We start from the raw sequence: 12,018 nt of genomic DNA, 5'->3' as shown, positions 1-12,018 counted from the left end.
CCGTTCCCGTAGAGTCGGGAGGACAGGTAAGAGAGTTGGCAAATATGTTATATGTTACTTACTTTTTGCGACTGGGAAAAAATTATTTGTTAGACTAACCAAAATCACTGCTTCTCCTGTGGGCAGGAAAGTATTAAACAAGAGAGACCTAGTGCTCTTTAATAGGAACTAGAGAAGTCAGCACGGCCATTGCAAGGCTTGCTATGCCAGAAGGGGGGTGAGTGTATAGAGAGATGGGACGATTACAGGAGATACGAATGACCGCAGCGAGATGGAAATGGGAAATACATTGGAAACGAACACAAAAGGAGACACTGCAAGGAAAGGATGAAACAAGGCACAAAGGAAGCGCCAAAGCAAAGAAATGAAGGCGTAACAGCACTACTTAGGAACTCAAGAACTAACTGAGGAAGTTTTCAGAGTACAGAGTACTGTAGAAAACTGGGCAAACAAAGCCGACCATCTACATTACGAGCGACACATTATTAAACGGTGCATGTCTAAAAGCACTCAGGTTCATTTTCTGCATGACGTAAAAAAGGAAGAACCTTCAACATGAAGTGCAGCTGCGCAAAGAAAGAGTGAAGCACACACAAACTCTCTTAAAAGGGGCCATGAAGACAAAACCCAATTTCGGTGCATTAAAAATCCCGGGCCATCTCAACTAACGCGAAACCTGGTGAGGGGCGAAGCATGCAGTTTATAAGTGTATTCTGGGCACCTTGGCGTTTTTGCCCACAAAGATGAAACCTTTGAGGAGTGGAGGTAGACAGCTTAGCTGTAAATGTCGCGCGTCTTTGAAGCACGAAGCTCTCTAGCGTGAGGCATTGAAAAACGAGTGTCCGGGTGTTCTAGTACCGTGGCTACATGAAACGACAACACTGACTGGAGACGCAGACAGCCCGAGCCCCCAGGGCGCTCCGCCCCTTAAAGCTGGTACCTCTCTTCCACGGCGTATGCGCGGTTCATCCCGGGCTACAAGGACAGCCGCACGGTCCATCCCGGTCTGGTCTTTTGTCTGCTGCCACTCCTGCTGTCACGAAAATGGGCTGCGCCTGTGATAACGTGACAAGACATACATACCACTCATCCGACAAAACGAAATAAAGAGGCCATCAGTAGAAAGTATAGCTCCAATCAATGGCAAAGAATAAACTGTCTGGAAACCTTTACAAAATGATGCCTCCCCCCTCCGCAACCCCCCCCCCCCCCCGCATGCAAGAACAAACAAAAAACTGTCGATACCATACACAAAACAATCCCCATTTATTGCAAGCTGTAAAACTACTTTACGCCTTATCTGCCTACTTCGCAAAAAAATTTCAAAAAAGAAACAGCGATTCTTGTTTTCACTTTCATTTTGGCCTCTACAGAATTCTCTACACGAGACATCGTTTGCACCAGTTCGAGTCTGTGTCCCTCAATATCGAACCAATATTGGCTGAGGACATCCGCTGCCGAAAGCACTTCATTAAGCGTCAGACAGCTTGACATCCTCCGCCTCTTTGGTGCTTTCCACAGCCCCAGTTGTTACGACATCGGCGACGGTGCCTTCGTCGGAGAAGCTCACAGTGATGGCAACGTCATCGTCAACACTTAAGAACATCTCGAAGGACACTCCTTTCGGCACAGCATCGAGAACGTTGGCGAGATCTTCCCACAGTTCGCCGATGCTGCCGTCTTGGTCAGGGCTCACTGACTGAGCGGGTTCCGTCGAGAGTCCCGTGCGTTGAAAACAGTAACGGAAAGTGTCGGGCGTCACGTGCTCATCATTTCAATCGCGACCAATCAACATCTCAATCGCTGCTCCAGACCATGCATTTCGGCAGCAATTCTAGGCGCACCGAGTTTGATATATCAGATGTGAACTTCGTTATAAGGAATATGTTTCACACGTCTTTTCACGACTGATTTGCTTTTGTTCGATATAGAACATAATTCGCTGTATCCGGGTTCGTTATAACTGGGTTCGACTGTAAAGCAGTGGTTCGTCAAAGTCATGTTATCAAACAGAACTTTATCAAATTCTGTTTTACAGAGTGATGTTTCCTTGAAGTTGTTTTATGAAGTGCTACTCTATTATAGCTGACATCCTTGCTTATTAGTGTCTCCATTCAGTTAATTTTCAAACATCCCAGCCTTTCATTTTGAAACCTTACTCAAAATCAGAATAGCAGTCGACAACAAAGTATTGAAAACAAGCAAGTTGTGTGCCTCTCCTGCATGGAAATCATGCGGCACTTTTTTTTTTTTGGTGCACAGGCACTAAAACCATTTATTTCATCGCAACATTTTTTTCATCCATTGCACCACTGACGAATGTTCCCTATCCAAATATCTTAACAAGTACCGAGATTTATGTTTGTGTTAAGGACTTTATAACAGCCCACTGCCTCTGACAGCCTGACCAATAGCATGCCTGGGGTTTTCCAAACATGCTATCCTCATTCCTCATTGAGCATCGAAAAGAGAGCAACTCGAACAATCATTGTTTAAGACACAGGCTGTTGTTCTTTTGCCTTTTCATGGATGTTTAAAATGCACACAAAAAGGGTGAGGTTGCTGACTGACTCAAAGAAAAATCTCCTCGACCAAAGTTGAGGGCCCAATGAAGCCTTCGGCAGCATGAGGATAGGCTGGTTTGACTGCCAGTTTAGACTGTTAGATCGGGGGACTCTTCTAGCTGACCAACTCTCTTCGAATAGAGGTGAAGGCAAAAAAGTACAGTACAAATCAGGACTCAAGACAGGGTTTTTTTCTGACAATGCTGGTGAAAATATGCGCAGTATGTGAACCACAGATTTATGATTCATATGCTTTGCAATACGTCCAACATGACCACATTGGCAGACACACTGTGCAGCCACTCCGTTAGTACTGAATCGCCCAAATGGTTAAAAAAAAATACCTCAATGCCAAGGGCGTACTGTGGCTTTAGTTTACGGCATTTCACTTGTTGTGCCAGTACTAAATTCCCATGGGTTTATTTTTGATAACCTGTGTGACTAGCGGAAGTGTTTATTGCAGCAGACATTTTTAAACATCTCTCTCAGTACACGGTAAACTTTTAGAACCACGATCACTTCAATTCGACCAAAATTAAGTATCGCGGTATTTACTGATTTCGGGACATGGCGAAAAATATTGTAAATTAGAAAATTAGCACGAGCTGACCCCAACCACGTTGTCAAAAGCATACAAGGACACCCACTACTACTGCAAACAGCACATAACTTACAAATTCCGGAAAATATAGGCGCACAATTGGGAAGTTTTTTCAAAACGTTGAAAACAGAATACAGGCACGCTGTGGCCAACTAAGCATTTAAAAACAGGTTGCAGACAATTCATCGAATGCCGTAACATCGAACGCCGTTCGGTAGAAGGATGTTTCATCGAGGACATTTCATCGAATTTGGTTGTACACAAAAAAGAAGATCCTTTACAATGTGTGGACAGCAACAAATGAGAGATATTTTTGCACACCTCTATCTTCATGCTGATCATTTTGGTATGAACATTTTAATTTGCAAGAAACCGCTGATTATTTTGTTGAAGCATGGGGCCAAGCACTTTGGCATGTAGCTAAGTTTTCAAGAGTTCACTAGATACTGGCATCTACATAAGTGTCTCAGCCTCAGCAAGCGATGCCAATTCTTCGCCCTCCGTCCGATAAAACTTGCGGTTTGACCTTCCTGCCAAACCATAGAATTCGACTGAACGCCAATAGACTACAGTTACTGCGCGTATTGCTAAAATCTTGCTGGCTGGCAGGCATTTGACGAACTGAAAAAGGAGTTTCCGCCAGCCGTCTCGAAGCTGGTATGCTAGTTCAAAAAAAATTACGTCATGGGAAAGCCACGCCAGCTGCCCGAACTGCCCGTTGGACTGGCGATCCACGAGCCACCTCGCTTTCCACCTGCCTTATGGTTCATTCAGCACTTAGCAGAGCAAAGGTTACCATGAGAAAATATATCTGTAGAAAGTTGGCACTGCAGGTTTTCAAAAGTTGTTGGAATCTGACATCCCGGCGTTGGGAAGTTCGTCAGCCGCCTGCAACAGGAACAAAAAGCTACCGACGACCGGCTGAAAGCACGCTTGCGTAGAGAGCAGCAGCTTAAGCAGAGGAAGGCTGTGCTCAACGTTTATAGATACAGCCATAAATGTTGGCTGTGCTAGCCAAGAAGAGGCCCTTGAGTACATCTCGAACCAAGGAAGAAACATGGCAGTAAAGATTTTTTGAGGGCAAATGTTCATCAATAAAAATTGTTACTGCGTTTTCGCGCATTTTGGCCATTGTAGTTACATATACACTTCATACCGTCCTTGCAAAATAAACTTTTTTTGATTTCTGCCAGTCGGTCGATCAATTCTTGGTGCACCCTGAATATGTATGCCTTCTGGCGATTTGTGCGATCAATTCCATTGTATAAACACGGTTCCAGAAAACCGAAAAGAAAGGAAACAACAACCAACTTCAGTAATCACAACACAAAAGGCAGAATCAGCCAGAGAAACTTCAACTCATTGCATTTTGCCTGTAATCGTCACGGGAAGTGGCAGTGCAAAAACTCGTGCTTGAAAAGTACGAGGTTTTCTTAGGCGACCCTAAATTATAAAGCCTTCATGCTTCATGCATCTCTTTACGACGAGAAAACTTGAACTTTTCTATCAGCAACACTAATCGAGACAGCGGCCCCCGAACAGCATTCGATAAAACAGGCAATGTCAGTTCGATGAAACGGCATTCGATGAAACGGACATGCATTCGATAAAACAGCGTTCGATGAATTTTCACGTACACTTAAAAACAAGTAGGTCAAATGGACTATTCACTCCAAGTAACAACAAATGCCAATGAAGCCACAAAGAAATCGCCAATTTCCGCCAATGGGACTAAGCTAATTCGATAAGAACGCTTTCGATAAAACAGAAAAGCTCTTTTAGCTCACCCTGGGAGCACGTGCAAACGCACGTCCCGCCTTGACGCATCATTGACGCATATCAGTCTTTTATGGCTATCAGAAGATAGGCATAAGAGACTGATTACACATGCCACCCACCACTGTTGCAGCCGCCCTATGACAACAATAACAAAGACTAAGAAAATAAGCGGTCGCTCACCTGTTTCCGCACGTTTAAGCCTTCACGAGTTTTTGTTGTTGTTTTCGCAATCAGCTTCTGTGAGCACCGCGGCAGCATCCGTCCCGCGGAAAGTTCATCCGCACGTCCGCACAGCGTTCGCTCTGAGGCCTTCACGCCCATTGCAGCGCGCCTGTAAAGCTACTTTTAGCTGTCACTCTCGTTCAGTTAGTCCAACGGCATTAGCACTATCAAGATCATTCGTGCTGCGCACTCATTGCGCGCTCTGTTTTGATGCTGCAGAAACAAACCCTAATCACCATGTGCTGGACGGCGCGAGAGCACGGGCAGGGCGTCTACTATTCTACCAACTCAACCCAGGAAAATAGCGCAGCTCACTAGCGATCGCAGCGTCGTTTTGTGTTTGGAATCAGCAGCCGTAAGCGCGAAATTCAAATTCCGCCTAATTGTTTATTTTCGCTTTTCAGCGTGTCACTCTGCTGGTTTAGCAAACCAAAGTGTGCGAATCTCGTACCGATACCCATCTTACGAGAGAAGGCGTCGGGTTCCACCCGCAACAATGCTTCGAACTACAGCCTGCCAGAAACAGAGGCGGGGCCTAGCGCTTGCACAACGCGACACTGGCAGGGGAATGCCCGGCGAAGGACATTGAGCCCACCGTATATGTCATAGGTTCAAGTACATGGGGGCAGCGGGGCGCGTGCCCCCGCCGAACTTCTTCAGAGTTCCTGTGCGCCAGTGGCGGAGCCAGGGGAATGCTGGCCCCCGGAATTTTTACCGCAGGCGCCGTGCTCCCTGTCATGAGCTTTACGTCGCGTGTAAACAAATGTGCATATCCTTCGAACTTGTCGCTATTAGAACCATTCGCGTCTCAATGCCAATCCGACTTATGGGCGCTTGCAAAGAACGAAGGTCCGGATGATTGCGCAAGGCTTCAGCCTCCAAAGCGATGGTAAGCTAAGCGCAGGACGCCAAACGCGGGACTGTTCCTTTGTTGTGTTCTTCCGTATTATTCTCCCAAATACCATGTTTTGGCCGACACTGAAATACGTAGCGACATGTCGCCGATCTCGCCATGCGGAGACTAATTGGTCGGCAGGGCGGTTCTCCGCAGCCTTTCCCCACAAGGCAAGGCTGACCTTCAAAAGCAACCTTTCCCTAGGCAAAGCAGACCTTCAAGCTTTAGTCGACCATTCAATCAGAACTACTGCATCGCTGGTTCATTACTGTAACAGTGGAAAACAGCGGGAATTCGGTTTATCCGACTTGAAGGTATAGAGAATCTCAGACCCATCTCGCTCACATCCTGCCAGGGGAAACGTTTCGACCTAGTAATGAACGCTCCATTGCAACCGTTTTTCTACGGTACAAACCAACTTTCGCATAGGCAAGTTAATCGATATAAAATAAAAATAATAAACTCCTCGAAAGAAGAAACTGATTTCGGTATATGCGGTACTTCGCTACAATAGAGGACGGTTTGCTGTCAATTGCAATTCAGTGGGGACTATGAAACGCTTGGAATAAAACGACGTATTGTATAAGGCGATTTCGTTATAAACAGGGTGTAGTATATTTACCAACTGGCCCGGGCGCCCAACCCATGCTTTTAGCATTCTTCCTGTTGAATGAAAGATTTTTCTTGACGAACTAAATTCACTTGCCGCACCCCCCCTCCCCCATCTACCCTGCCTCACTTAAAACGCTGAAATTAAAATGAAACGCAATAATAAAAAAGAGATGGAGGTACTGGGTATCAATCCCAGTACCTCTAGCATGCTAAGCGAGCGCTCTACCATCTGAGCTACACTCCTTTTTTTTCTTTATTGCCGGTCTTCGACATTACATAACAGTGGGCTCACAAGAGATATAGAAAAAGGACACGTAGAGCTACCAGCCTGACTTATGCTGGCATTGTCGTTTAAAATTCCTTAAGTGCCATCAGGGGTTCTACCCTTGACAGCCATTCAGGAAGGTAGTCCTTTGATTTCTGCACTTCCACGAATTGCGAGATACTCTCTATGAAATACAGTATTGATGGCCTCGCGTCCACGTCCCCGTGGAGCCAGGCCATGCGTGAACGCCAAATGCTGTGGAGGCCCAGCAACATGATCGAATCGTATGGAACCCCCTCTTCGTTGTCCACCCTCAAAAAACGAACGCCGTGGGGATGTGATGATGATGATGATAGTTAGTGTTTAATGCCGCAAGGCCAACGAGGGCAAAGAGCACCAGAGAAGAGGTTATTTAATGAATAGAAGTGACTACCATACAAGGGTAGGTATAAAAACGTGTAAACCGAACATAGTAAAACTAATTAAAGAAAATGGTGATGGCTGGTGTATAGGGCCAGATTTGATTATGCGTGATAGGAAATGAGGTTTAAAAACTTGACGTCTGACAAATACTCAAACACACGTTTCACGAAAATCATGGCATCGTCACCTAGAAACAACGATGGATGTAGGGGAATATGTTGTCTGTAGAGTTCTCTGAAGTGTCTGTGTCGTGTTGTGTGAAGTGCCTTGCATGTGATTAGTATGTGCACTACGGCTAGGGCCTCTCCGCACCTGCTGCACTGGGGCTAGAAGATCCCGTCAGCAGATACGAGTGCGTTGCATGGGTGTGCCTTATCCGCAGCCTACCCAAGGCGACTTCCGTGTGTCTGTTGTGTGAGTCAGCTGTGTACCGTCCCAAGTGTGGCTTTATTACACGTAGTTTGTTGTCTGTCTGTTCATCCCAGTGTGTTTGCCATGTTCTGCGCAGGTGTTGTCTTATGTGTGGCTTGAGGTCTGTGTGGGGTATCGTTGTAACGTCTACAGTGTTCCTGAGTGCAGCAGCAGCGGCCCTCTTGTCTGCCAACTCATTCCCAGCGATCCCTGCGTGTCCTGGGACCCAGCAGAGGACCAGCTGATGCTTTTGTGCATACACGGACATGATAGTGTTGAATACAAGATTAACTATGTGGTTTTTGGGGGGCTTGTGCGATGACAGTGCGCGAACAACACTCAAAGAATCTGTATAGATGATGGAATTGGGAATTCGATTTTCAAGAATGTGTCGTACAATCGGTAAAATTCCATACGCTTTTGCTGAAAAAATTGTTGTGTGCACACTCATAGTTCTGGCTGCATTGAAATTTGGACCATGAGCAGCGCACGACACCATAGTGGAGGTTATAGAAGCGTCACTATAAAATTCTGCACATGTGCATTTAAACTGCAAAGACAGAAAGTGCTGCAGTATTGCAGCTCGTGGTACCCGATTTTTGTCAAGTTTTATAAAAGAAAGGTCGCACGACACAGGGCGAACTTGCCGCCGCTATCCCCCTTGACCACACATGCCTTAGCAACGCTCAGGATCACCTATGGGGACCCCTCCAGACCAACTCCCGCGTCAGTCGTTTCCTCCTCCACAAAATCCACCCCTCTCAGTTCCCTTCCAATAACTGTTCCCTCTGGGACTCCCTTGACAATCACTCACACCATGTGGCCAGTCCCCTCAACCCATCCCCCCAATCTGCAGCATCGAGCCGTGGGAGGACGCGCTGGGCAGCTCGCAGCCAGGGGTGCAGCTGCAAATGGTTGACCGAGCTACCAGTATCGCCGCCAGCCTTCTGCCGGCGGCCACCTCGCGTTTCTAAGCCAATTTGCTCGGAAAATAAAGTTATTTCTCTCTGGCCATGCTTCACGGCGCAAAAGGTAGTGTGAAAAAGCCATCTTACAAAAAACCAAACTTGCACATATATCTTTTGAAAGTCGGTTCACCTCAAAGCACAAATGCATTGTTAGAAGACATTTTCTTTTATGGGAACTATCAGCCGTCTTCTATTACATATGAAGGCATCCAAACTAATGTTATGCAGAACCGTCGAGACTTGTGACGTTGTCTACTTCTGTTCAGGCCCCTCAGAAATATGGGTCTAATTGCAATAACTTTAGCGCTGCTACTGAGCAAGGAAAGGTGTTTTTCACAGTAAAGCTGTTCTAGGGCTGGGCTTTACGACTGTCGGGTGTGGTATCGCGTCACGCTGCTCCCGGAGCACGTTTTTCCGCGCGGAAAAAAGTATCCGGTTTTTTCCGCGCGGAAAAACGTGCTCCGGGAGCAGCGTGACGCGATACCACACCCGACAGTCGTAAAGCCCAGCCCTAGAACAGCTTTACTGTGAAAAACACCTTTCCTTGCTCAGTAGCAGCGCTAAAGTTATTGCAATTAGACCCATATTTCTGAGGGGCCTGAACAGAAGTAGACAACGTCACAAGTCTCGACGGTTCTGCATAACATTAGTTTGGATATTTAATTAAGGCCACATGATGCAGCTTTCCATTGCGTTCTCGTAACTAATTTTTAAGGCTTTTTTTTTCCTTTTTTATTATATTTTCGGGAGTTCTTCTACATTTTCGTGTTTTTGACATTTTTGATCATTTTTCAGCACCGTCACGAGTTCGTGGCGGTAACAGTAGTTTTACTGAAACTTTCAGGAAATAAATTATACGACAATTAGCCGCGAAGTACCGCAGCTCCGCTGGTCATCCTTCTTCACAGAGCGGAAGGCCATTGAATTCTTTTAACGGCGCGTGCCGAAGCATCAGCTAATTACTATTTTCTTCACCTTACCTTAGACATAACAGCTTACGCATGTTCGATTCCCGGCCGCGGCAGCCGCTTTTCTGATGAAGGGGAAATGCAAAAACGCCTGTGTGCTCGAGATTTCTGTACCGGTTAAAAATACCCAGGTGGTCAAAATGAATCCGGAGCCCTCCACTACGGCGCACCTACCTAATCGCCTGTGTAGCGTCGGTGTGTTAAACCCCCAATCAGTCAGTCAGTCAGTCAATCAATCAATCAATCAATCAATCAATCAATCAATCAATCAATCAATCAATCAATCAATCAATCAATCAATCAATCAATCAATCAATCAATCAATCAATCAATCAATCAATCAACATAACAGCGCCAAAGGGTTAATTCAAGCTGCAACATTTTCTTAACTAATAGAACGGGCTCGTTAAAAATAACAACGTCTGTTTTAATGCGACAACAAAATATGCGCCCCATGAGGCCCGCTGTTATAGAAGACAACGATTGTGTCTATTCTTTATACAGTGTTCTTTAACAACGAAAATTTACATCGCCTGGGCAATTTGTATTTTCCTTTCTTCAAAGCAGACCTGAACTGAGTTGCAGCAGTAATTTGGGAGAAACCCCAAATTAAAAAAAAATTTGAGAGATCTTTTTTTCCGAATAACAAACATTTCTGTGAATGTGCTGTCTGTGTTGCCCAAAGCAATTTTGTTGTCGGCTTACAATAAATTATATCGCAAAGACGTGCTATGGAAAACCGCAGCGGCCTACAATTTTACGCCGCCCTTTACAGCGCCCAACAAGGCACGTTTCCGAGCGCGCGCAGCTTTGTCCAGCTGAATAGCGGCGGTAGAGTGTCTAGCGGCGGATTCCGTCGCCGCTGGTGCCTGCGAGCGGCATTGCAACCAGCGCCCCTCTAAAGCCCAGCGCTGGCTTTTGAATAGCGCCACGCCCAGCGTGACACGCCAGCAGAGCGGCGGGGGCAGTGCGAACACACTCTTAGCCCGGCGTTCCTTGGTTCCCGTCGGCGCCCACACGCGGCGCAGCGATGCAGTTCGGCCACCGCTCCCGTGCTCCTTTTACTTTTGCGCGGACCTGTACGAACGCACTGTGCGTCCGTGTGGCCAAAGCGCCGACACCGTGAGCAGCGGAGGACCTTGCACTCCCTTCGAACATGTCCCGTCGCGTAGCAACGCAAGCACTGCATGGGCCGTCCCGGAGCAACCACAAGCGCCAACTCGCCCGCCACACGAATCTGATGAGGCAGGTCGTCCTGTTTTACTCCCGCCTTGAGCTTCGGCATGATGGTCCTGGTCGTCGACCCTTTGTCGTGAACACCAGCGCTCTTTCGTGACTTCCGTAACTCGCCAGAACGCCGCGAATGCAGTTCGGACATCCTCTTCTTCGACCCCTTGCAGCAGCCAATGAAGCTTCAACTAGAGTTAACTATAATTCGAGTTCACTCTACTTCAACCTCACCTGCTGATTCTGCGGGTCGAAGATAAGGCATCGTCGCCCCTTAACTTCCTGTTCCCTCTCCTCTTTCCCTTCCCTCTCATCACCTCCGTCGACCGATGGGAAGCAGCCCTGGGTTGCTCAAACCTGGATCTCCAGAAGTCGCTCACGGGTCGGGCAGCCACAGTCGCCGAAGTACAACGGTCTTCGGCCATTAAGCTGCACTAACCCTTGGTTAAATCAAGTTTTAAAACAAAGTTTCACTACTGTTGTCCCGCGATTTCGCGGAGGATGCCCAAGGTGACCTATACGCCTCGAGCGCGGCCTGTAGGGGCGCCACTGAAATCCCCCTAGCGGCCCGTTTCGAAAGCAGCCGCGGGACTCCGCGTCCCGCTCCCCAGTGCCGCCGCTGCGTTTGCGGCACGTTCACGACTGAGATTTACCGTTTGCGGGCGTTTGAAATCCGTTTTTTTGTGAAGCAGTCACTCTGTTCGCCAATGGGGTGTGTACGAGAGTGTAAATGTTTCTGACGCGATCTTAGTGTGGTATATTCGGTCTGTATAAGCGCCAGGTGTGTGTCACAGGCCAGCTTCGCGGAACCGGAGTATGATGGAGCCGATTGTAGTTACACGGACCTGAATTTACTAGCAGTTTCTCACCGGTTCCTCAGATGTTCATTCGACGGCTATACACTACGATTTAAATCGGTTTTGTGCGCTTACATAATCAGCGGAGCACTGATACCTGACAGCACACTGCAGTTACGTTTGCCAATATACCTCAGATATTGATCACCACCATTTACAAGCTGGTCTGGGTTAATTTCGGGAATATTCAACAAAAGCACGATGGACAATGCATAATTATACTCGG

General features: G+C 47.0%; 1 long non-coding RNA gene across 2 annotated transcripts in view; it reads right to left on the bottom strand.

Moving 5' to 3' along the window:
* LOC144138773 (uncharacterized) overlaps positions 1-5,415 on the bottom strand; it is a 52,624-nt gene extending 47,209 nt beyond the window's left edge. For both annotated transcript variants that reach the window (XR_013315972.1, XR_013315971.1), the window contains exons 1-2: positions 5,125-5,415; positions 941-1,055 (exon numbers count right to left, since the gene is read on the bottom strand). This is a non-coding gene — a long non-coding RNA (uncharacterized LOC144138773). The remainder of the gene's footprint in view (positions 1-940; positions 1,056-5,124) is intronic.
* Positions 5,416-12,018: the final 6,603 nt, after the last annotated feature.

This window comes from Haemaphysalis longicornis, unplaced genomic scaffold (assembly GCF_048455015.1).
Source record: "Haemaphysalis longicornis isolate Haplotype H1 unplaced genomic scaffold, Haemaphysalis longicornis Haplotype H1 scaffold_5, whole genome shotgun sequence".
NCBI classification, from domain to species: Eukaryota; Metazoa; Arthropoda; class Arachnida; order Ixodida; family Ixodidae; genus Haemaphysalis; species Haemaphysalis longicornis.
Note: the sequence above shows the minus strand (reverse complement) of the source record. Positions and strands in the feature narration are given on the sequence as shown.